Here is a 26,979-nt window from a genome sequence, read left to right as displayed (position 1 = left end):
TGTCACAGTTTCTACAGCATATTGCTGTGCCACCTTGAGAAACTGAAGGATTGTTCCACAATTTTGCTCTGTGAGGCAGTGGACGGCTGATCATTTAGTGGATTTAATCCAATTTCAAGGTAGCCTCCACTGTAGTTTTAGGCAAAGCACATCTTCATAGTGAGAGTTGGCTTTCTGCCTTACCTGGACACAAACAATCTCAGCATTCAACAAACAATCATGGCATACGTTTTCTCTTTTGAAGAAAAGAATGAACCTCATGTACATTAAGTCCTTTGTTCACTTCACACGTTTAGTGAATGTGAAATGCAAAATATTGCTTTTTTTAAAGAAAAGCTTGTGCATTACAGGTCAAATGTTAGAAGCTAAATTGTGCATAAGGTTTGCATGTTCTTTTGTCATGCTGCTTTAGCATTAAAGGTGTTTAACGTAAGAGGTAAAATAATTATGACAATACACAGGAGCCAAAACATATGGTGAAAATGGTCGTCTCTCATAAACAGTTACAGCCAGCAGACCAATACTCCTTTTGTGCTCAAAATTGCATGAGAGAAAAATTTATGTTGAATGAGAGATTGTCAGGTTAAAAGACTTCCCTCTGTTCCAATCATAAGCTGATGTCATGTCATATGTATTCATGGTATTTTTCCCATCATGCTTTTTTCTAGGATTATAATGTTATTTTTTAACTCGTCCAGAGACATACTCTTTGACAAGTTAACAATATACAGCTGAAGCCAGATATTTGCATATACTGTAAAAAAAAAAATTCTCACTGCATTAAATCTGAATAATTCTTTCCTGTATTGAGTCATGTAGGACCGTCAATTATATTACTTTTTCTGCTCCTCTGGAAGACTTTTAGAGACATAGAAGTATACATTATACTTTCTCTCCTCAAAGAGCAGCAGATGTTGAAGCCTGATCTTCACTTGCATTAAATCACTCACAGGCAGCGTGGACATCTCACAGAAGTCCCACCCAGCTGAAGTCACAGTGGACGATGTTAACCTCTCCACTTCCAATATAATGTATATTGGAAGTAATTCAACTACTGGTTGAATTGTTGTTAATGTGGGGCTGAATGACTTACCATAAAATACCAAAACAAACCAGGTTTAAATGAATAAATACTAAAAAACATTGAAAATATAATATTAATTCTGTCTCTCTCTTCTGGGTGCTTTTGCTGGTCACAAATTCAGACAAAAGGAGAAGGATTGGAATTGTGATACTTAATCTGAAAAGAGTTCCAAACTAATTAAATATTTTTTTTTTCATGCAATTTGTTGAAGTGTTTGATGCATTAAGTGTATTTCATTATCTCTAAAATATCCCAGTTGTTCAAAGCTTAATTGAGTAATTAAATGCTTCACAGCAAATCTATAAAACAGTTTGGGATTAAGAAAACCAGTGAGATCCAAAGTTAAAAATGAGCATTTGATGTTTTTAACGTCATTGGGAACATCTGAGAATAAAACATGCAAAGAAAAAAAAAATTGTCAAAGCTTTAGTGGAAAACTCTATGCTGGCTATAGATTTGTAAAATCAAAAAGAAGAAAATGTGTTGCAATCTTTTCTTGTGAACCCAATATCAATGCTGTCTTGATCAGTGCAGTGTGTTCTTAAAGATCTGAATCTGTTGCTGTATTCATTGTTACATTGTTAATACATTGTTAAAAAAAAAATCTAAACAGCTAATATGTGCACAGGTGCATCTTACTGTCACATCTGAAGGTTTAGCTACAACAATATCAAAGGCAACAAGTAAGAGGCAGAGTGGAGATAAAGAAGAAAAGGAACAAGAATCACTGGAACACACACAATAAATGAATGAGTCATAGGTGTTTTGCTTGTGTCACTGTGCCAAAGACTTTCATGCTGAGAGCTAGCACAGGGCTACGATCCTTACTGTATGTCTACCTGAGCTGATGTCTCATCAATGTAGCATCTGCGTATTCATAGGCTCGGCTGTTTGTCAGATGTGTCAGGTTGTGCCTTGCGTTCTGTGAGGATTGCTGTGCAGCAGTATGGTGAATCCTTGCCTCAGAAAAAAAAAAAAAAAAAAAGAAACAAAAAAGCATCATGCCTGGTGGTGGGCTGAATGTGCTTTTGTTAAAATGCATTTGACCGCATTTGACCGTGGCAGGACCTGGTTAACTCTCTAGGGGCTGGCCATAGGTGGTTAGACTTAACGAGCAAGGTGCTGTGAGCTATGCCCTGCCTCAGTCCCAACATGCACCTCTTCACTGAGTGAGATTAATTACCGCACAATTGTGAGCCAATCTGCCGCAACGCCGTTCTAAAAAACACACATGCATGAAGAACACATTCAGACTTATAAAAAGCAACACTGTGTAAGTAATTAACTGAAACAGCTTCAGGGCAAACTAAATCCATTTGCTCATGATTGGTCATGAGCAGAGAGCTTAGCTGTTGCAGAGGTCTGGGTTGAGAAACTTTCCACCAGCAGTGAAGCATTTTCCTCCAGTTGTTGTTGATTGCTCTCAGCTTCGTCCCCAGTGCTCGGGCCATTGTCAGCTGTCCAAGGATGACTGGCTGCAGAGACGCTCTCATGCTCCCAGTCAATGCAGCCTTTGATGGAGAGCAGGGGCCAACACTCTCCTCGACCATTTAGTGCACACTACCCACTGGGGGCAGCTGGAATACTACCGACACACAGGAAGACTAAAAACACTGTCAACCATCCAGTCCCACACACAAGATCCCGCATTCTACAGAACGTTTAACATTTAACATTCATGAAGCCTTTTTTAAGGATCACATTTTAAGCTGGTTTTGCCATGTCTCAACGTCTTTATTTATTTATTTATTTTTTAAAATACATGGTATCCGTCTTTAGCATCAAGTACATTTGAATTGCCATTACTTTTATTGCTGTAGTGCAAGAGGCAGCTAGGGATACCAAGGTATTATACTTCGACTTGCTAATTGAAGAGTCATTGAGGAAATGGCAGCAGACGTGCCGGTCTTTTTATGCGATTTGAAGTTAATTGTAAGATATTTGACATAATTGTATTTCAGTCTGCGCATAGCTGAAAATATTGAACATCTACACATTTACATTTATCGCTCCCATATTTTAAGACATGAATCTGAGCGTGGATAATCCACATTGATTGCACTACATCCACTTGCATGTCAATAGCAGCAGCTTAAATGGACAGCGCCTTGCACAAAATATTTGTCCTTTGGTGATTTTGTTTTTTCGTGGTGTAACCTCAACTCTCCATGTGTTTTTGAGGACCAAATGCACAAAAACGATACATGGTTTATTTGACACGCAGTCCCAAACAAAACATCTTCAGAATTTGCATGCAGCACAGCAGTGTCAGTACTTTATTAAACCGCCTTTCAATTGCAATTACAGCTGAAATCTTCAGAGATATATTTCTAAATTTTGCATCTAGAAATTTTATATTTTGTCCACTATTGTTGCAGATGAGGAAAACACAATTACATCATATTGGATGGAGTGTGTCTGAACATCAATTTATTTTCAGATTTTGGAAAAGATTCTAAATTGAAATTAAGTCTAAACTTTGACTACGTCATTTCCTACTGAAGAAAAGCCTTTATACAGCATCATACTGCCACCACCATGTTTGACACACAAAAAAACATTACACTATTCCCGAAAAATAAGATAAAACAGTGAAGGGACACTTTTAATAAGAAATAGCATTATCTAATTCATGACATTGCCGAGAGTAGCCACTATGTAGAGACTAGAGTAGTAAATAAACAAGATAAGAAATTGTCAATGATTTGGCATGTGTTCATGACATTGTATCACTTTGAATCTTTGAAGTGTGTCTATTTGAAGTTGGAGTGGATTAGCTTTGAGAGCATCAGAGCATACCAACACAACAGCTTTCTTGGTTTGTATATGATGGGCACTTTTAGTCCACTTCCATTAATCAAACCCCTCCTTGTAATCACAGACACTTGAAGCTAAAAGAGATCATTCAGTCTCTTTAGGCTTTTACATATGTCACATCTGCTGAGGTAGAAGAACTAAGAAACATAGTTATCAAATGGTATGCTGCAATACATAAATAAAAGACAAATTATTATTAATATAATTTCAATTATCAAACTTTTGAGAACAACAACAGTACTGTTTAATTAGCAGCTCAGTTATGACAAGGTTATCCTACTGCCACATTATAATTTCCATGAACTTATAAAATGTGGTGGCTTGTAGAATAAGTCGAAATAGAAAGCTGATGGGTGACCTTTTTTAAGTTGACCTTTTAGTTTTGATCAAATGCAGCTGGTTTGCATGTGCTCTAATGAATACATCTGCTCTACAAGGTCAAAACTGATGTTGCAGTCACAGGGTCCAAAGGTTTATGATTTTATTGAAGTGGAGGTGAAAAAAGAAAAACCTTAGAGTCAAGGTTGCTCAGAAAAACGAAAGATCATAAAACAGCCTCAAAACAAACAACACAAGTGTTAATAGAAAACTTGTATGCCATGTTAAAATTACTTGGAAATAATCCTGTTTTGTATGTTATAATTTTTCAAAGTAAAGCCTGGAACAACTAGACAATTATATAGTTTTATTCGCGGAAATATTAAAGTGAAGCAGTCTAGTTAACCACTCTAGGATTAGAGTGACTGTTTGATTACCGTACTTCAAATATGTTTATCTGTATGAATGTATAGAAAAGATGTCCTAATATAGGTTTGACTTTATACCAAATGATTTAGAGGAAAAATATATCCAAACCATCTTGAACATAATTAAAAGAGTAATCATCTTGTTAAATGATGAGTTCATCAAGTTAAATTTACAAGTAAGAATTTGCATTAATATAACCAGTGTGTTATATTACCACATTGTAATATAACCTTACAATGTGGAAAGTCTAAAAGATCTCAAAAAGCAAAACATCATCCTTTGACCTAAAGAAATTTAACAACAGTTAAATTCTTTAACATGCTTCAGTCAGGAAAGGATCACAGAGTTATTTCTTAAGGAAAATATTCTGAAAACCTATAAAAGAAAAACAGAACCTATATTTTACTTCTATGCAGACAATGAAGCTGGTGGGGGGTAGTCTGATCTCAACTTAAGACATCAGAAATCACACAGTATCATCTATGCAGTAAGTTTTGCTCACCAAGTGTTGACTCTACCTAGAGTGATGCATCACAACAATATTGGGACTCGGAAACATACCAACTTCTACCAAAATATAACATCTGTATTTCCAGAAGGTTTGATAGTTTACATTAATAATAATAATATAATAAAGTTTAGGTTACATTTAGCTTATGTTTTATTCTCACTGTTGAAAAGGCATCATCTTTCCCTACACACACAGCTGTGTAGGCAAAATGATTTATTAGGAGTTTCAGGGTTGTCCAAAATCGCATGCCAATTTGTTCTGTATCGTTTGATTTTCAGTCTAAAAACACGCTCCTAGAGGAAAATGTGTGATCTCTGAGCTTATGCTTTACTCTGAAATAAAAATAGCCTTTTTGAGTGAATCTTGCACCCTGGCAACAAGGCTTTGCATCATTATTGATTTGCTAAATAATATCTTCTCATTAGCTTAAGCGAATAAAAATAACCACCAAATAGTTATTGATTACTTACAATGGATTATTTTCTCTATCAAAGTGAGGGCATAATGTCCCTCAATTACAAAACTGCTGTCTGATATTGACATGTCTTGTTAGAGGACATCCATATATTCAGTCCATTGCCCACACAATTTTCTAAATCAGTGGTCGCTGTTGTATCAGGAAGCATCCAAAATAAAATATTTTGGCTACAAGAGATTAATATGACAGGCATTTACAGTTTTTTATGACAATTCCCCTGCCTCAATAAAACAATGCAGATCTGGATTTCTCATCTTCATAAGTCCTTTTAGAAATCTTAGACTGCAAGATTCCTAGAAATTTTAATCCTATATAGAATAACATAGTTGAGTTTGGCTCTGCATGTGTGAGCTGTCAGATAGCCGTACAGCTGCTATAGAGAAACTCAGTTCCCAGATGAGGTCTCAGCAGTCGCTGTTTACAGTAGAGAAGCTCTACCATATGTTGCAGAGTTCACAAAAAAAAAGTATCGGAGAAGCAGAAGAGAGAAAAGCTGCACACAGTAACTAGCATGCAAAAATCAAACCACACATTAGCTATATCCTCATTTCTCGCTTGCAACTGTGAAATAGATAGCCGCATTACTGGTGTGTGGAGAAGCAGCGCTATGGTCCTCTTTAAATAAATAAATAAATAAATAAATAAAGCTCTCAGAAGACAGGAAATGCTGGCTTGAGCGGTTTTCAGTTGGAATGTGCATTTACGCTTTGGTGTCCATGACAGACTCTATCCTATTGTCTTGAGAAGCCATCGCAGTGGCAATGGAGCCTAAATGAGGCCAGTAATGGTTCTCTGCTCGGTCCCTAGAGCCTTGCCTGTTTAAAAATCGATTCTCTGCTTGACTAGGGACAGCCTGGAAATAGAGAGAAGTGGAAAAATTGAGAGGAAAGTGTGGGCAAAGAAGGAAGAGAGTTTGGGATTGGTAACAACAGATATGAAAGAAACTGATGAACCAAATTCCCACTGGTTTCATCACAAAATACGTCAGTATATAAATATGTTACTGTGAATTATCTTAATGGGACTATTTAGATTTAAATGTCATTCCAGTTCTGCCATCACTAAACATGAAACACCTATAGTAGATGTTTGTTTGTATAACTTCAGAGAGGACAGAGAAGCTCTTATAAGATTAAACAAGTTATAAGATTTAAGGGACTTTCCAGTGTCCATTTTTGTTATCTTAATATAACTCAAATCTCCACAATTTTATATCGGTTCATGCAAGTGTTATTTTTCTAAACTTTTACACCAATTCACGTTTCAAAATTCCATTAGATGCCAATTAAAATGGAATTCTTTTATTAATCTTACCTAAACTTTAGGTTTGAAATGTGTTTTCCTAAGTGAAAGTAATGTAAAATGTGAGACTGTTTTATTGATTTAGATTGTTTTACTTTTGCATTAGTTTTGCATGCATCCTAAACATACTTTGACATTAGAACGTCAAAGTAAAACTGTCTTCTGTTTAAAGGTGAAGTACACCTTTAAACTCAACTGCAAAATGTGTGATACAATTTTGTCACCGACAGCAACAATATGGGCTAAATTAGTCCTGCTTTTGTAAGTTAGCAGGACTATAACACGACCCAAACTAACTAATTTAAAATCATCTTTCTCCACAACCTTCAGCCCAATGTTCCTACTGTTACAATAATTACTACTCCACTAATGGAGCCTTTTCCTAGGGTAAATCTTTTTGCAATATAATTCCTTAAATACGGGGGAAGTGTGTGTGTGGGTATGTGTGTTAAGAATGATCTTAGGAAGCTACTCTGGCACCTGAAAAAGATACCAATGGTGAACGTGTAGTTGAAAACATTCCTGTAGAAATATTCTATTACATAGTTTAGCTTAACATTTTTATTTATATAATCATCTAAAGCAGAACTGACACTGATATTAAGATATACAATTACACGTTTGCATTAACCATTACGAAAATGTATTCATTTCAAGTTATATTAAGAGAAGAAAAATACATTTTGGAACTAGATTTGACAAGCCATTAGCTCAACTCTGTTTCTGTCATGTTTTGGTATTTAGTTTCTACCCAAATGCAGGCAAAGCATTGAAAAATTAAAAGATTGAATAAAGACTTATAATTATAGCACAAAGAGAATAGCATATGTAACATGTAAGCTTAACGGTGGAGGGTGGAGAAATGGCCTTGGAACCAGATGAGCTCAATCAGAGGGAATGTGGAACAGCTGTGTTAGAATGAGAGCAAGGAAACCGAGAGAGAAAACTAATTAACACAGAGGGAGCAGAACACTGATCTAAGAGAATAACTCAAAATGCACAGAGAGCAGAGCACAAGAAAGGACCAAAACTCAAAACAAAAAAGTTATATGGAGAGACTTTGCAATGACCAAAAAGTTAAAACAAAACCAAAGCAGTAGAGAATCATGACAATTTATCCAGAGACTTTTCACAGAAACCTACAGTTACTTAAACTATCGATACAGCCTAGCAAATACATTTTCCGTGCCACTTAGGGGACTATTCCATTGTTTAGTTTTTTCTTTAGATTTATTAACCAGATTTTGTCCAGCTTGGTCATTAATTACATGTCGGTATAATGACATTGATATTGCAAGCTGAAGACAACTAATGAGGATAAACAAATTAACCAGTAATCTTTAATGCTATTCTAAGTGTGATTGGAAAACCTCAAAGAAGCACAAATAATATTTTCTGAACTTGATTGTCTATGCAAAAATAATTTATTATTAAATATTTTCCTGTTGAGATATTTAAGCCAGTTATTCAGATACTAGATGCTGACTCATTTCTCATTTGAACTGTGTTGTTATCTGCATGTATCTATATAAAACAGATATAGAAACATTTGAATGGAAGGAACATTGAGACGGACAAATTTTGGTGATTGATTACATCGTTGAACTCAATAAAACTTTAACAACTGAAAATTTGAAGTCACAGAGCTGCATAAAACATTGGAAGTTATGACTGAGCAAGCAATGGAGGAAACATTGAGAATATGTAATAAACTCGAATAATTTAAAGTCGAGATGTCATCTGTGATGTACATTCTAGGCATTGTAAAGCACTTTGTTCAAATGGGAGAGGAAAATAAATCAAACAATGTAGTTTGCAGAAAACTCATCAAAGTGTGGGTGAGCCAATTGTACTGAAAGCATATTGCAGGCCTGAAAAGAGGTGAAAAGATCTTCTTTCATAAAACAAAGATGTACACAAAGTAATGCATAGATATGTGAGCGATTGGTTTTACAAACTCAGCAGAGACGGATGCATGGATTGCAGATGCATTGGGAATGTTTAATTAACCGAGCATGTGCTGCTCTTATTTGCACTAAGCCGTAGTACTCCAGCCCCCTGTGTGTGAATTACACTCCATAAGCACATCCCAATGACCTTCACTCCTGTCTCCTCTGCCTTCGTCTCAACAGGCCTACCCATTTGCCTCGGTACATTATAAGTTTAATTATCTACGGTGTCTTGGAAGGCTTTACATATCCTTTAAACTTTTCCCCTTTTTGTTATGTTATAGCCACAATTGTCCATGCCTTTCATGTTATTCGACAGGCAAGCGCATAGTGGTGCATTATTGTGGAATGGGCAGAAATGTATGAGTGGTTTACAACATTTTGAACAAAGTAAAACCATGAATCTTCACACAGACCAATTCAATACGTCAGAATTGAAAAGTTAATTTACTATTTTATTCACTAGGTAAAGCACACTGTACAGAATATTGTATAGTTATATACAGACTGATGTTTTTAAGGCTGTTAATTATAACAATTTTCCAGCTAAGGAAAACACTATTTAAGAGTGGAATATTATATAAAGCCAATTAAAAGAAATCTATATGTAGTACAGAAATATGGGCTTAGTAGAATATATGTGCACTACCTGCTTAAAGGTTATTTTCTATACGTACTTTTTATCAGAGAACCAGGTTTAGTTTATTGAAAATCAGTACTTTGAACAACTACTCTGTTGCTTCAATTACATGGGACTTTCTGATTCTCTCTTTCCATTTTCGGAGGATGGTTTGACTTTGAACAGCACTCTGAGATTTTCAAAACTTGGAGTATAATGTTGTAACTTAACCCTTCTATAAATACTTTTAAAACTTTTGTTTGATCTCTCTGCTGTGTTTCTTATTCATGATATAGTTTGCTCACTGATATTTTTTTCACATTGCCTGTGCAATTTATTAAAGTATAAGTACATCTGCTAACTCTGCTTTCTAATTATGGCGTCTAATGGCATGCATATGCCATGGAATTTACTTAGGCGTATCAGAGAAAGGAACAGAAATGATCACATTATTTTAAATGTATATTTGTAAACAAAAAAAATAGGATAAGGGTGTATGATAATAGATGGATGTATATTAGCATATTTTCCTTCCAAAGCACAATTACACATTATTTGTGTTTTACTATCACATAAAATCCGGTTAAAACTCAATGAAGTTTATTGGTTGCAATGTCACAAAATGTGGAAAAGTTCAAGTGGTGCAAAGCATTGCGTACAGTTATTACAAACATAGATTGTTGCCTTAGAAGTTGTTTTTTTCCATTGGTGGGTTTGGATTTTAGAGTACTTTTTCTGACTTCACTTTTGCTTTTGTCAGTTTTTACAAATAAAATAAAATAAATTGCCTTTTTCCCAGGCAAAATCTGTATAACACACACTATGTCCCTGGTTGTACTATAAATTCATAAATGCAACATTCATTGTAAAAACTGTAGTAAAAAAATTATCTGCTTCAAAATAATCAAAGGAAAAATGTTTGGCCATTTCAAATCTCAGAAGGACTGTTGAGGTCTAATATAACGCATCCACTTCATCTAGTTGTTTCAGCAGTAATATCTAAAACGCTGGATAAAGACCCCCCCCACACACACAAACACGCATTCAGTCAGTATCATTGATTGTTCTCCAACCATAATGCAGCTGCTGTGGGCCTCAGAGTAGCATAAAGGCCCTGCAGGGAGCAGTCCAGTTATCTCAGATGGGATCTAATTACAGGAGTTTTGTGAACAAACAGACAGTGCCGCGTTGGGTACGCATGGCTGAATGTGTGTGTCCCTGCTGCGAGGTTGCTCAAGGTGTTCAAGGTTTGATTGCTGGTCTATCATGTAAATGGCAACAGCTCTTTTCAGCAGGTGTGTACATCTACATAATTTTTCCCATTTTACTGTCATGGTGTCCAAATCATTCATAAAGTGGGGGGATGCTTGGGTTAAACCCCTGCCATCTCTCTTTTGTTTCTTGAAAATGAGAAAAAATCTGCACCAGCGTAAGGAAGGAAGGGTAAGAAAACAGGATAGCAGGAGGTGAAGGAAGAGAAGGAAAAGAGGCAGCAGGAAAGAGAGGGAGGGAGCGATGCATTGCAGGAGCTGCAGGACTAGGAAAAGTGCCAGATCACTGCTGGAGCCAAGAACAGGACTGACTGGGCTTGTGTGTCAAATTAGTGAGCACAGACACACACATACACACACACACAAGCATATGTAAGATAAACAGACACATTGATGTCACTGACCTTCGGCAAACATGCACCAATGTCACAGCCTCAACAAACTGAGACATCAGCAGTCATACATCATTAAACCTCCTTAAAGACAATCTGCTTTCATCCTTTAAAGAAATCTGCCCATCTGAGAGTTTTGACTCCAACATATCTTCCAACACGGAGGCTTTCTGTTGTTGCCATTGTTGCCATGTGTCTCGGTCTGTGTGAGCTCGATTGGAAGAGTGTTTAAAGACCTTTAACAGTTGGCTGGGAATTGGTTCCCACTCATTACCGGCCAATGGCGCTAATAGCCAGCATCCTGTACACAATCGGCTCCCAACATCAGAGACGGCTGTTCAAAACAGTGCAATATTTATGGCAGTCCCCACTCCCTAGAGACTTGCTGCTCCATAACACAGACCACTGCAGCTGACAACATAAGAGGGTGGAGTGTTAGAGCTTAAGAAATTGTAGAAATGCTTCTAGCTCTCTTTTCCTCCCACTGCAGCTTTTCGTTCTGTCTCTCTGTTGCCAATTCTTCCATGACCTTGTCTATGATTTAGTCTTTCCTTCTTTTAAATCTGTGTCATCTCACTGGATTTCAGCAGCATGTGGACAAATCAGGGTAAGGAAAAAACGGAGATAACCTTTTTTGTGTGTCCTGTCTGTTTCTTTTATGAACCGGCTGCCTTTAAACAGATCCTAGTTCGCAATTTCATTGCTGTGACCAAATCAAATATCTAAAACTGTAACAATTTTCCGGCATGTCACTGCCAGCTCTGGGATTCTCAACATTCAATATCTCCAAGGAACCCTACCCACAGTGATTCACTTTCTGCACCAATTCTACAAAAAAAAGAGATGATTAAATTACACCTTTAAATACAATCTCATCTTGTATGACAAGGCAATTTTCCAGAGCTAGTCTTGTGTGCAAAAAGTGTTATGTGTCAGGGAGGAAGACAGAAGAGTGTTTCTCCGTTCTACATTCCTGTGCTTTTTTCCTGTGTGTGAGTTGAGTGTGTGCATGAGTTGCGACAGTTCATATTTTATCTCTTGTCCCATGGGACATTGCTGAGATTTGCCCAGAACCAATGCAAAGTGACAGCTGAGAGAATGATTCCATTAGAACTGGTGTGGTCCAGCCTCCGTGTTTTATAGCCAGCATGTGATCAGGGCTGGAGAGATTAATAACAGCAGGGTCAAAAATGAGATCTGTTGAAGCTTGGTGTCAAGTCTGACACAATCACATTAGAAAAAAAGCAAAATTGTCCTTGATGGGACTGGAATACATACACACAGAGTACCTGGAAGGGCAAAGTGTCTTTCAAACAGAATGACTCCAAAAGTTTTAACTTTCTGTAAAGGCCCATATGACCTTGATTTTACCTTACAGTTTTTCTTTGTCCCGACTGCAACACCTCGCCAGATTCTGACTTGTTAAAAAAATGGTTTGCATAGAAGACACTTGCAGTGTATTTTTCATCTACAGTCACAATGTTATCTTCCTCCATAACCTTTAAGTTTCAGAAAATCCTCTTAGTAAACCTCAGTTCATTTCAATCAAGGGACTTAAGAACTTGATTGTTGACATTGAACGTCAATTACATTCAAGAAGACTCAAAAAAAATAAGTTTTTATTAGTTAGATAAGTTTTTATTGCTTATTAGAAGAACCTAATAAGCAATTTGATGATTCTTAATGGAAAACGACCACAAAAATTTGCCCAGAGAAGGAAGACCAACACACCCTCCTGAAGCAAGGCCTGATGGGAAAGCAAGGCTTGCCTCCCAATTAAGCCTTGGCGTTCAGGAATTGACTGGGTTCAACCTGAAAAACTATGAAGGTAAAAGAGTCTCTCTTGCAACTGAGAAAATGTTTGAGAAAAAAAATAAATAAATAAAAATGAGAAAGACACATTTTTGCAGATGCTGAGTTCCATTGAGGTAATGAAATGCCACAAATTATATTGTGCGAGGATAATGTCTGTGATCAATCTCATTAAAGATGTGCTCACATTTTCCACCCAACAATAAAAGCTATAATCCCAGAACTGAATATGATGAAAAGCCCTTCTGAAACAATGTAATAGAGACCTATGAAACTGATTTTATGTTTGTCAGCTGTCTGCAGTGGGTATTTGGCAAGCTTTTTCAGACTATTGTAATATTAAGTATATAGAGCACTAATTTAACTTGGCTAATAAACACAAAAATCAATGAATACTTGATCTATTGATGTTAGATCAAGTATTCAAAAAGAATTGCTAATGATTATAAGCTCTGAACTCGTAAATGTGCTGCAGTCTAGGTATATCTTTTCAGCCTTTTGTGTCACTGTGCAAGTAGCTACATCTTATTTAGCAAAAAGCATTGCTTGTCTATCTTATAACAATGTTTGAATACAGAAATTGATATTTTGAAGCCCCGGAAGTCAACTTTTGGTTGAACCTTCTGGTAAAATGTATTTTTGATTTAACCTGGAATAAATGTTCTGTCACATCAAGAGTAAAAGTAAATCACTCACAAAAAAAAATATTTAATTTAAGTTAGAGGCTCTATAAATATTCTCAAGCTGCTGTCATAGTTGAAATCTTTCCATTTGTATGTACATAACAAAACAACTTATTACTGGTAAAAGTGTAAGGAGATTATACATTATTTGGAAACTCTGATTTTCTGGTGTCATTCAAGTATTTGCTTGCAGTGTAAAGTGTTTGTATTGTGATGGGGAGTGCTCTGTAAGTGCCTTGAAGAGGTCAGATAATGACTGGCTAAATTTACCAGAACGTACGGGTGCTATCAGCTGGAGCCACTTGAATTGAAATCTTCTGCATGGAGTGTCATTAGTGATTCACTGTTGCACTTGTACCTCTAGCACTTGCTTAAATTCTGCAGCAATGAAACATATTTACAATAAATAAAGCATTTTTAGAGTTTATACAACATAAGTTCAGGACATGTCCAAAACGTCTGGGACAACCTGGCTGACCTGATGATTGAATTGCATAATCTGAAGTGTCAGAAGCATTGGAAAGCGATGGAAGGGTATTATTTACTCTACTGAAATAAGGCAGATGTACATCACCATAATGGGAGTATATGTATTTGTAGATGCAATTTACAGGATCACATTCTGCTTCTTTCAAGTCCCATATACTACAGATATTTTATTTTTCAAATGGCTGTCCAGATAAACAAATTATATAGATAGGACTGTAAATTTCTGCTTGTGTATACTCTTTTCCTGCACTCGTCCAGTTTGATTCATTTTTAGATACTAAATCCAAAGGCACAATAGGTTTATTGGTTCCAACTACTACAATGTTTAATTGGCTGTTTAAGAAAAATTTAAATGTTTCACTGTCATTTTCAAACCTGACCATCCATTTTCTTGCATCCTTGTCCCTAGTGGGGTCGGGAGGGCTGCTGGTGAGTATTTCCAGCAAGACATTTCAGGAAAGAGGTGGGGTACACCTTGGACAGGCCGCTGTCTGTCGCAGGGCAACACAGAGCCAGACAGGACAAACAACCATGCACTCACACCTAAGTAGGATTTACCTGACAGTCATGTTTTTGGACTGTGGGAGGAAGCTGGAGAGAACCTACGCATGCACAGGGAGAACATGCAAACTCCATGCAGAAAGACCTCAGGCTGGGAATCGAACCCTGGACCTTCTTGCTGCAAGGCAACAGAGCTACCAACTGTGCCACTGTGCAGCCCCAACCTGACCAATGCAATAATAATAAATTGTTTGATCTTCAAAACAAACAGAATGAACTAGTTGTCGTAGTGAATTACTAATCCTAAATGGGTGCATCTGGCCTCATTTCCAGTTTTCCTGTTTCACCTTTTTTACCTATATTTTTCCACATTGTCCTCTCATCCTAGTCTTTCACTTATTTATAGGTGAGATCTGACATTTTTGATGAATCCTCAGTAGATCTTCAACTAAATTAGTTTAGTTGTAAACTGCTTTCGATATAAATATATGCAAAGTGAGTGTGATGTTAGATTCCTGCACCTAAAATAAAACAAACTGTATACTTTGTACTTTCTTTCATTGACAATTACTTCAAAGCAGAACAATACAATGGTAGATACTTCAAACACTAACATCTGAATATAAATGAAACATTTAAGTGACAATGTTACAGTTCACATTATTTTAGTCCATTTTATTGTAATAGTTTAGTTAAAGGTTACTAGCTTAATTAAAAAGTTCTTGACTAAAGTATTTTAACTGGAAGCTGAAGGATTATATTAAATTCATGTGTTGGAGAAAGGATGTTTTTATGGTGTGTGTGTGTGTGTGTGTGTGTGTGTGTGTGTGTGTGTGTGTGTGTGTGTGTGTGTGTGTGTGTGTGTGTGTGTGTGTGTGTGTGTGTGTGTGTGTGTGTGTGTGTGTGTGTGAGGGTTGCTCTGTGAGAATTTACCCCATCTATTCTTTTGTAGTACCACACACATATTCAGAAGACAATGACTGAGATAGAGAGCTGTTTGGCTTTTAATTTCTGATAATCAGGTGAATTCTGATTACAGTTACAAACTTTATTAATAATTGCCCTTGGCACTTAAGTTATTCATAGTCAAACCAAAGCCATTGTTGCACGACACTGTAGTTAATTAAGCAGCGTTTGTATTCACTTTATTCTTGTCTTGATGTCAATCAACGAAACAAAAAGGAAGAAAAAACAACTCTGTTCCAGATGCATGTGATTGTGTGTGTGCGCGTCTGCATGCTGATAATGAATTTGCACTCAACCCACCCCACAACCTCTTCTGCAGCATGGCAACAAATCACTGACCAGCTCCCGCTGCTCTGATCTTTTGCTCTCAGGAACTTCCCTCCCATTCACTCTGCACTCCACACGCGTGTGTTATTAAAACATGCTCAGTTGTGTTAGTGTGTAATTGAAGATTTTTAAACTTGGAGCCAATTTGCCTGAAATAGCTCCCCGGCTCCCGCATCACAATGATTATTTCTAAACAAACCATGTTTAATCGACTGCATGCCTCTGCAGCTCTCTCCATCTGGAGGATGCTGTGTGACAGCTTCCCTTAAATTACAAATATCAATCTGCCACAGTGGGAGCTCAGCTGCCAGTGGCCTCAAGGGGGTCCACGTCAAAGCAACCAGCCTTCAAAACAAAGCCATCAAAAAGAAAGAAAAAGAAAAGAAACAATCCCTGGCTTTCAAGATGCTTTGGCTCCTAATCTGTCACCTGATCCCAGTTCTGATAATCTGACCAAATACAAAAGCATGAAATTATGATTTAATGGCATAAAAAAAATCTAGCAATACAAAAATACACAGCACACCTACACACAGCTACACATCTACAGATCTGGTTTCTGCATGAAGGCTGACCTGAAGTTGGCCCAGAGAGTGCTTCTGGGTCAGCTCTGTGTGGCTCCACCCAGTTCTTCCCCTGCGGCAGGGACCAACAGACGTTAGCACCGAGGGCTCCCAATCTGCCGTGTGATCAGGGACTCTCCCTGAGCGAGTTCTTTCCTCATCACCGGCTGTCTGCCCACGGGGAATACCAACACTCACACTCCAACCACCCGCTTATTGATAAACCTCACTGCAGGATTGCTTTCTCCTCCTTGGGAAAGCAATGGGTCTGCAGGGTGGCCTAATTCAATCAATGTCAGTATGGGGGAACCCACGTTGTCCATCATTTTAGTAGGTCTAGTTCTGGGAACATCTGCCGCATATTCTATGAAATGAAATGACCAACAACATTGGCCCCGCTTAGCATCGGTAGTCCACAGTTACCCTTTGCGAGCTCCAGCACGGTAACCAGTTAAGGACATTTTGATATACATTCAGGATCATGCACATTCAGAGATATTGTGCAACAGTAATCACAGAAAAGCATTGGAGTCAATTATTGGGTTCACAGAAGCTGTCACAGCTCCCCCAGAGTTAATTTGATTTCCTCTTGGGCGGTGTATCAGTTCCCCAGCTGTGTTTATAGCAGACACGGTGTGCAGTCTGCACACACTATCAGACATTATGTCTTTAACCCTCTGGAATCCACACTGCATCACAAAAACTAAATGCTCTAATTGAAGAAAGTTGTGAGAAGCAGGAGGGAGGCATTCAGGTCTGGAAATGCTGCCAATATGGCTTTTATTGATGCAATGATGTCTACTCTTCTTAATATACAGCAGTCGTATATTACACTATGCTTATTGTGCTGTTTAACAGAATGCCGATGCCCATTTAGTGCCAAAACAGCCCTTACCCATTGAGGCATGGATTCCACTAGAGCGCAGAAAGTTTGTTGTGGAATCTGGCACCAAATGTTTACAGCAGATCCTTTCAGAGTAGTAAGTTGTAGTTGAGTTGAGGCCTCCATGGATGAGACTTGGTTACCCATCACATCCTACAGATGGTAGATGTGATTGAGATCTCAAAGATTTGGACTTCCTCTTGTGCCCCTTAAAGGAGTGGGGGATATCATCTAAAACCATGTTGTCATATTATTCCCTCACCAAAAACATGCCTGTAATGTTGCTTTGATTCTTTCATGCATGTTTGAGAAATCCTTGAATCTCCCATGGCAGTTATTCGGGGTGCCTAACCACTTGTTCATACAAAGCGTCACCAGTTTCCACACAGCTTCTCCTTGAAGGGGCAATCTCCAGGTGAGTTTCTGCCCCACAGACCAACCCTTCCCCATGCTTTCCCCCACTCAGCTCCTCCAGACTAGAGGCAGCAGCTATTAGCAAACACCTGGTGGGACTGCGAGTCTGTAGGGCTTATTATACAAACTACTTTTCAGTCCAAGGCTCCTAAGAACGGTTGTAAAGTACGTAATAGAACAGCAGGATTCTGATGATGTGCTGAAAGCGAAGTGTCGGAAAGATCAAGAGATTCTTAAAGAGACAGAGGCCAGTTTTAAGGTGTCAAATTTGCAACATCAAATTTGTTATAAGTTAACAAAAGGTGTTGTGCTATAAATTTAGTGCTGAAAAATACACAATACCACCCCTTTAAAACTGTCGCTGAACTATTTTTTGCTTTGTGGTATCAAGTGTCCAACTTGTTACCACAAAGTTGTCCAGCAGTGTTAAGGTCAAGCCTTGATGTTTTCAGGCCCCTCCATGCTCAGTCTTTTTCTAGCTCAGAAATTATTTTGTCTCATGCACTAATGTCTAAAATTAAGCTTATTCTTCAACCCAAATTTGCTAAGTCATAAAACTACACATAGCTCATTATCCTATGTGCAATCCTGATAAGAAGTTTAGATGTTGCTTACTTGTTTGGTAGAACTTTTTGCAAGCTAACAGTACAAGTGTTATAATCCTTTGTGGAAGTATGTATGGTTTATTCGTTTGTGCAACTATTTTATTTTTTATAATGGCTAATCTGTGAGCCACCTTGTGCTTCTATTTCCCTGTTAACTTTATGTGGATTCTCCTAAGGGACAAATAAAGAATCATTCTATACTAAAATAAATTATGTTTCATAACAAACATGTACGTACGTGGTGCATACAAAACCTACTTTTACAGAGTAATAAAAAAAAATAATACTGGTCCATACAAATGGATTCCTGTACAATTTCTGTCTTTCTGCTAATTTTGCTGAATATTTTTCTCAAGTGATCAACCACAACAGCAAGGTGGGTTGCCATGGGTTCCATTTCTTCTGCCCCAATTGTCAGCTTCAGTCTGGCTCCACCATGTACCTTTGTTATTATTTGCCACATTAATCTCCAATGCCTTTACAACTAAATGGTGGAGTAACAGAGGGGGTACACTGGTTTGTTTTGTTGCCTCACTAATTAGTAGCCAACTGAGCCAACAGGGGATTAACGTCATCCTGGTTTAATTTGTACCACAGCAGAATGGACCCTTGCTTGGTTTGGGACATTGGTACAGAACCCAGTCATTGGCTGAACACATCTGTGAAGCAAATATTTACATAAGCCTTAGCCTTAGTTGTAGAGGTTTACCATTTCACTGTTGTAGCTTTTCTGACCTTCTTACATTGCTCCCAAACATGCGTCATAGCATTAGCGCATACCCATCAAATCTCCCGTACTGGTCAGGAAACTAATGTATTTTAACCCTCTTTCCTGACCTCCTACTGTATTATTATTTTCATGTAAATCTCCAATATGATAATGATAAACATTCCTGTCCTTCTCCAAACTGAAGTCTTTCACTAGCCTCACGAGAACTGCCACCCAGGTTGTGGCAGGTGCCGACAGCGGGAACAAACAAGGTTTTCCACAAAAAGTGGTGGTCTGAAAAACAGTGATCGGGTGAGATCATGTGCCCAGGACCACAATCAACCAGCAATAGTGCGTCATCAAGTCGTTTTTGACATTTTTCAGTTTTTTAAGACAAATCATGTTAACACCAATAAATTCACATAGCTTCATGTCCAAGGTTACAATAAAGGTTAAATCACATGAAAGTTTTGCATGAACGACTTTGTTTCCCTCAAGGGAATAGATATGGTTGAATATGTAAAATAAATAAATGTGCTTCAGTTCCCTTTTGTGTTTTCATTTAGGCTCTATTATGGGGCTTGTGTAATTAAGAATGTCCACAGCATTTCAGTGTTAACACAGGTAGGCCTTTCAGAGTATGAGCCCCTAATTGTAGTTTATAAGTGGTTGACATGTAGTTATGTTAGATTTCTTCTAAACCTGTCTTAAAATGTAAAGGATACTGGGCCTCGATCAGGCCGGTGGAACGGCGGGAAAATTTCCCTTATTTTTATATCCAAAACTTGGCAAGCATGTATTAGTGCAGCTAGTCTTTGGCAATCATTTTTTCTCTCTGTCTGCCTCCTTGGTAAAATATCTCTGAAGATCTTTTTTGCTTGCCCTGTCGACTAAAGACGGTCGCGTATGCATTTTTCTCTCTATGTAATCGTCATGTTACCATAGTTTGTAACTTCCAGCTGTAGGGCATTATTTTGGTCGGGTGAGCGGCTGCAGTGACAGGAGGAGGGATTGTTATTGCAGTGCTGCTACTGGAAGAAGTGGTACAATTTGGAAAATGAAAATGGGTCAGTTTGTATCAGTTTCGACACAAAACAGTACTCTTGAATAATTAACTGTTTCAAGTATCCACTGAATTGAAATGTTGATTAATTTCAGAACTGCAGCATGTTGTATATAATTTACAGTAAGAGAATATATGTTGTCATATGACATTCAGCTATGAGCATTAAATCATCAAATACATCAAAGTGAGCTCTCTGTGTAATCATAAGTTACCTAAATTAGATTACAAGCTCACATTTTGCCATTTTATTTTTAGAGAATCAACATCGTTTCTTCCATAAAGTCCGTTTTCACAAATGACCCGTCAACAAATTCTGATTGCAGTGTCGTAACAGAGGAAAAACCGCAATCTTGTACCAAAAACAATGATGTACACAAGTCAGGCCTCACATCAAGACCTCCAACATGTGAAGCAAATAGAAATTGTCATTTCATCATGACATATTCTGCAGCAAGCGAACATTTAATCCTCAAAGTTGATGTAAGAAGCAGGAGAAACAGAAATTCTGAAGAGGGCTTTGTGGGGACCACATATACTGAATATATATTTAATATGGACGGCTCAGTCAGCAGTGTTCAGTGTCCATCAACATAGTCCAACAACGAGTTTAAACTCCTTCCCTCAGGACAACAAAAGCACATTAGTGAAAAGCAATAGGACTAAAATAAACTAATTTATTTCCTATACAACTGGGTTTTTAAATCAAGGATATGCGATTGTTGTTTTCCTGATTTCAATGGAAAGCCACATTGTTATGAACTTTGATATGTTGGATGAAAACTATTTCTAAACAAAATTTTCCAATAAGAGTCAACAGACAGAAAAGTCCAAGAGGAAATTTTATTCACTGGTAAATATTGTCTTTTTTCACGGAACATTGTCTGCCACAGAGAAAGAAATGGTTCAACAAATTCCCCACATCTCAATTAAATCGCAGCTGTGGAAGGCGGCTAATAAACACTCAAGACTGAAGAGACCTAACATGATGCTGCTAAACACCCCAGGTCACTTTCAGGGCTCTAATGAAGTTTAACCCTCTACAGGTCAGGCCTTCCTAGCAGCCAAAGTGGGACAAAACGCACTAAGCAGGTAGTCATAACAATATGTTACTTTATCAAAAGGGAACATATACGTACATATATATATTGCGATCAGCATCAGATCTCATGTTTTAATCTTAGTCTTGCAGCTCAAGCATTTTAGAGTTGGATTCACGGCAGAGTTACCGCAGCACCAACTCCACAAAATGAGGCCAGACTCGAACAAAGGAGCTGTCTGTTTGAGCACCACGGACAGTTCCTGTCATCTTCCTTCTGACTAGGCGCTGCCGGCGGGAGCGACGAGCTGCCAGTTATCTCCCGCACTTTGCAACATCAGACACAAGCGACTTTGCGAATTCATTGACGACGGGCTCTGTGCGCCAAGCAAAGAAGAAAAAAAAACCCCGCACTGATCATGTTTTAGAGAGAGGACATTTTTCACTCAGTATCATTTTTTTTTAAAAGCTGTTAACAAAGCTAGATGAAGATGTGGCTCACCTCTAAGTGGCCCCTGAAAGCTCAATTAGATGTAGGCCTATGACAAGCTTATAAGAAAGAGGGTTTGAGTGGAGGCTGTCAGATACGATTGACCGGGTTTATGCCCGAGCTGGGTGTCTGCTAACATTCACAGTTTTGGTTGAGTTTGACTTTTAAACAATGTGAAAGGCCTTGGCAAACCAATATAAGAGAGAGGCAGCGAGAGACTTAACTCGTGCGTGTTGGCTCGTTCAAAGCACATGCTCGCTGACGGGCAGACCACCCGCAATTTCTCTGAACCGGGCTTGAACAAACGCAGCCTTACAAACGGCGATTAAATGCGGGACATCAGCAGAAAACACGCAATCCCTGTCCATCGCTCCGATTCCTGCGTCATGCGTCGGTATTCCTGCGGTTCCACCCAGCGGACCGCCTCGCTGTCTTCCTCGGCGGACTGGTACAGAGGACCGGAATAAGCCTGATCGGTTGCTCCAACATGGTCACATTTCTGTTGTCCCTTTCATTCCCTACAGGACATGAAATCTGTACGACTTTTTGGGTTATTTGTAACAAGTGACGCGAAGCCTCATCCAATCCTTTCAAACTGCATCACAAACACACCCACACACACACACACAGCATAAGTTTTAACGCGTGTGTGTGTGTTTTTAAGCGTCTGCTTTGTTGCTGAACCTGCAGCTCATATAAAAGAATGGGTTGTGTGTACAATAAGGCTTGCCTTCGGGAAGAGCTTCCGTTTCGCTTACACCTTTATCTAAATCCCCTCCTGAGTGAGCTCCGGTGAGCCCGGCGGCTCGGTGCATGTACGAGACACTGCACTGCAGAGGGCTCCTCCGGAATCTCCATGATTGAGCTCGGGAAGCTCAAAACAGTCGCTGAAATTTCACTCGAAAAATAATCCAATTCTCGGAACATTTCTGACAGCCTACAGATATTGGCACTGATCGCATCTGCCAGGCGCTTAAGTTCTCCTCCAAGCGTCAGGCTGATTACGTTCCCTGCACCTCTATATCACTGTTTTGTTTTCAGACCAACTTCAATTGTCCGAGAGACCCCCAGAGTGAGACAGGAGGAATGCGTCGCGTGAAATAATCATAGAGCCAGTTTTTTTAATTTTTTTTTATGACGTTTGAAAACTTTGCCAAATTGCACCATAATACGTAAGCAAGCCCAGAAGAAGAAGCAAAACTGGCCTACCTTCAGTTCGGTTCCAAAATGGTACGACGCCGAGTGTCAGTCAGCGGGGAAGGCTCTGGACATCACAACTCCCGGTTAGTAGAGGAAAAAACCGTGCGCGTACAGTGGCTGCAAGCTGGAGGTGATCTGTGTTTCTGCGAGGTTACCCATTCAGCCAATGAAGGTTTGTATATGCTTCTGTCCCCCTTTTCTTTTCTTTCTTTTTTTTTTTGGAGGAAAAGAAAGTGCACTGGGCGCTTTGTAGCGCAGATGTCACTTTGCGCTCTTGGAGATGAAGGTAAAGACCGATGAGGAAAAAAAAAAAAAAGATTTTCCTAGAACCTAAGAAAGATTATATGACAACCTCACCCCCTTTCTTTTTTCAAAAGGCAACAAAAATATCTAATAGCTGACTTTTACGCCGAATTAGAAATCCACTCTTGTGTGCTTCCTGAACACACTCGTTGGTGCGATCCCCGTGGACACGATGATGGGGGCTGGGGGGAAGAAAAAGAAATGTATGGATATAATCGCCAGATCCAGTGTGTGTGTGTGTGTGTGTGTGTGTGTGTGGGGCGGGGGGGTGGAGGGGTTCCCTCTACAGCTCCAATGCTCACAATGAGAGTAGTCTCTCCCCGGTCCTAGTGCACCACACACCGTCCCTGCTGGTTCTAACGCACGCCGCCGCTGCACCTGCAATCTGTCATCCCCATCGATTAAGCAGTGAAATGGACGAGGGGAAAAGAAATTCCAGAAGACATCTATAACTCAACTCAAAGCCCCGACGCTGAACAGAGAACGGATGGACGTGCAGCGCTGGTCCTCACTTGTTGTTGGTAGGACGGAGGAGATTGAAAAGCGAGAGAACAAGGGAAGAGGTAGAGAGAGGGGGGGGGGGGGGTGAGAGCAAAACGGAGAAAGGGAGAGAGAAGGGGTTTAAAACAGGGGCGGAGCTAGATACAATGCAAGATTTAGATTTTTTTTTTTTTTTTTTGCATTTTTATTTTCAAAATGTATCTCAATGATTTAGAGTTCTATTTAAAATAGTTTACGTATTTTGGCACAAAAACTCGTTTTACTCAGTGAATTATTTTAATTTTTAGGAGTATGGCTTGCAGCTAATGAGCACAAGACAATTCTGCTTCTCAAAATTTTAACTATGTTAGACAAATAAAAAGGGATTTCAATTTAAAAAAAAAAGAAGTCCAATGTTGTGGTCATATTATAGTTTTTCTTTTAAATTTGGATGTTCATAGAGTGATTCGTCCAAGCATAGGGAAAATGAGTTGAAAGGAAAAAGTATAGGAAGCAGGATGGAATAAGCCAGGAGAAAATAAACAATTCAAGCTAAAAAAAAAAAAAGGTTTGGGGGAAATTACAAGGCATGGATTGAGGCTGTATTTGAAGCTACAAGTGTCATATTTGTTGCTGCCACAAACCCAAATCTAGAGCAAATATTGGTTGAAAAATTAAAACTTTAGTAAAATAATAAACTTACAGAGACGGTAGCAGCATGAATCACGAAAACACGTAAACAGGTTGACATACGGATAAATCGATGTGCACATATACTGAGGCCAGTGACGTGCAGTGAGGTTCATGGCTGGTGAGGCATTTTATTAATCAAAATCATAAGACCCCCCTGCATGTTATTGTTTACATATGGAAATTTCGCGCATACGGACAACATTGAAGGGCAAAAAGACTATACTTTCAAATATGCTGCCAAGGTAGAATAATTCCGTTTACTCAATGAAACTTGGAAAAATAGATATGATTAATTTAGTGCTATGCTGCACAGCAAAGGGAAACATTGAAGTACAACTCAAAACCACCTTTTTCTCGCTCTCTGTATCGGCCACGCTACACATAGACTCCTTGCGTGTAGCTTCACTTACTTACTGTATCGCTAGCTCGCTGTCTCTTACTCTGCAGTTGTGGAGTCACAATGTTTGGGATCATGAGCGCCCCCTGCCATGAAGCAAGAGAACTGCCTGCCTCATCTCGAATCTGTTTTCTGCCGTTTCTGATCTCTCCTCAGCACTAATCACACAACACACAGTTTGTGACAAAAAACACTGTACATTATATACATAAGCTAAATTATGGAAAATTTGTTTACATATTAAATGTTTGTTGTTGTTTTTTAGCCATTTTATTGGCGACGTACAGACAGGAGGAACATGCTCTGATAGAATGGCAGCCAGTGCAGTTAGTGAGAGGTTGCGCAATCACAGGTGAGGCTCAGCTCGCTGCTGCCTCACCAGCTGCGCTTCTGAGCATTTTAATGGGAAATTGCGAAAATTTAGACATTTTGAAGAAAAAATAATCAAAATGGGTAAAGCTAAATGAAAAATAAATACTTTGCAGTACAAAACACAGGATGAAAATAGCGATAAAAATTACCATTATAAGATAGGCTCTGCCTCACCAGTCATCACCCTGACTGCACGTCACTTCTTCTTCTTCTTTTCCTTTTTTATGGCGGTTGGCAAACAACTTTTAGATGTGCATTACCGCCATCTACTGGAATGGAGTGTGGATCGGGACGCTAACTATATACACCCCCCTCAAAACAAAACAAACAAAACAATAAAAAATAAAATAAATAAAAAAATAATAATAATAATAATAACAATAAAGACTGCACGTCACTGACTGAGGCAGGGGTTTAAATGACAAAGCAATCAGGAGAATTAAACATCCATAACTAAAAACACAAACACCTCATGAACCATGACAATTATCTCTATCCATAGTATTGTCAATATGAAATTCAAGTAAAGTGAATGTGATTCAGTCAGTCAACATTTGTTTGTAAAGTCAATTGTGATATTTTCCATCTGACATTACTTAGTTGTAAACTACTAAAATAGTTAAGATTGTGATAGGATGATCATTTAAAGATGGGTGATGTTATAAATTTTTAGTTTAGCTGTGTTGATTGAATTCAGTTTTGGATCCCAACAATCTTTGCAATTTTAGGGACATTTTCTGTTATAGGTAGATGTGGAAAAGCCCACATATCACTTTGAGTTCATGTGTTTTATTCATGAATACCAGAACAGTGAGTTACACACAGCTGCAAGTACACACAAAGTACGTTCAACTGAAACTAAAAGACTGCTGTGTTTCGGACTGACAACACAGGACATCTGGTTCTGTGGAGAAAATACCTCCAATCATTAGGCAGTACAGAAGTCAGTTACCATGGAGACTCGGGTTGCAGGCTGATGGGCAGTAACCAAAGAGTTACTTAGATTTTTTTTGGGTGGGGGGGATTCCCGTTTACATTTGGCACTTTATGGGTTGTAGACAGCATTGCTCCCCTCCCAAGTGTTGCTTAAACTCCTAATGTAAAAAATGAGGCACTGCTTAATCAATCATGAGAATTATTTAAAAACTCTAAGTTATAGCTAAAGGTCATGTCTATCATCTGTGGGTAATTACACATTTTTCATCTGGATTAGGCAAAGATACTGGTACGGATTTTATTTAGGGATGTCAGAGTAAATGAGATGAATTGAAATGCAGTTAGTAACCCTCAGATTATAATTTCCTTCCTCTTCACAGTACAACTTAGTGCTGTTCTGTGATGGAAGATCAAAAAAGAAAAAAAAATACACTGAATTTGTTCTGTTAGCACCTTACGGAGGTAGTTCTTTTTTTTTTTCTTATTATTTGTAATGCTTCAACCACATTGATGTGTTTATGTGTCACCATGAGGACACATGCCTTACCTTGTCAAATCTTATCAGAATCTGTGTCCTCTATAAAAGAGATGAGGAAGATGAGAGCTTCCTTGTATAACCACTCTCGCCAAGGGCCCAGGAAACTAGTCACAGACGTTTCTGCCTCCACAGTTTTCCTTTCAGTGCGTGAGTGGGTACCTGACCATCATTCCGCCTGCAGAAAATATACAGGCTGACTGATATGACATAAATCCTCCTCTTCGTTCGTCCTAGAAAAAAAACTAACTAACTAGCTAACTAACTAGCTCGCTCGCTCACTCACTCCCTTCTTTCGTATTAGGTGGATAAATGGTCCATGAGTGATGCCATAGAAACTAAGAGGAGA

At 38.5% G+C, this 26,979-nt stretch overlaps 1 protein-coding gene across 5 annotated transcripts in view; it reads right to left on the bottom strand.

Annotated features, from left to right (window-relative positions):
* The window catches only part of LOC102218350 (interleukin-1 receptor accessory protein-like 1-B), a 204,946-nt gene extending 181,182 nt beyond the window's left edge, over positions 1 to 23,764 (bottom strand). For 4 of the 5 annotated variants that reach the window (XM_023336434.1, XM_023336437.1, XM_023336436.1 and 1 more), the window contains exon 1: positions 22,924 to 23,764. The gene's annotated coding sequence lies outside the window, so the exon portion shown is untranslated. The remainder of the gene's footprint in view (positions 1 to 22,923) is intronic. The other variant, XM_023336435.1, reaches the window with a different exon arrangement.
* Positions 23,765 to 26,979: the final 3,215 nt, after the last annotated feature.

The sequence above is a fragment of the Xiphophorus maculatus genome, chromosome 7 (genome assembly GCF_002775205.1).
Source record: "Xiphophorus maculatus strain JP 163 A chromosome 7, X_maculatus-5.0-male, whole genome shotgun sequence".
NCBI classification, from domain to species: domain Eukaryota; kingdom Metazoa; phylum Chordata; class Actinopteri; order Cyprinodontiformes; family Poeciliidae; genus Xiphophorus; species Xiphophorus maculatus.
This window is presented reverse-complemented; position numbering and strand designations above follow the sequence as displayed.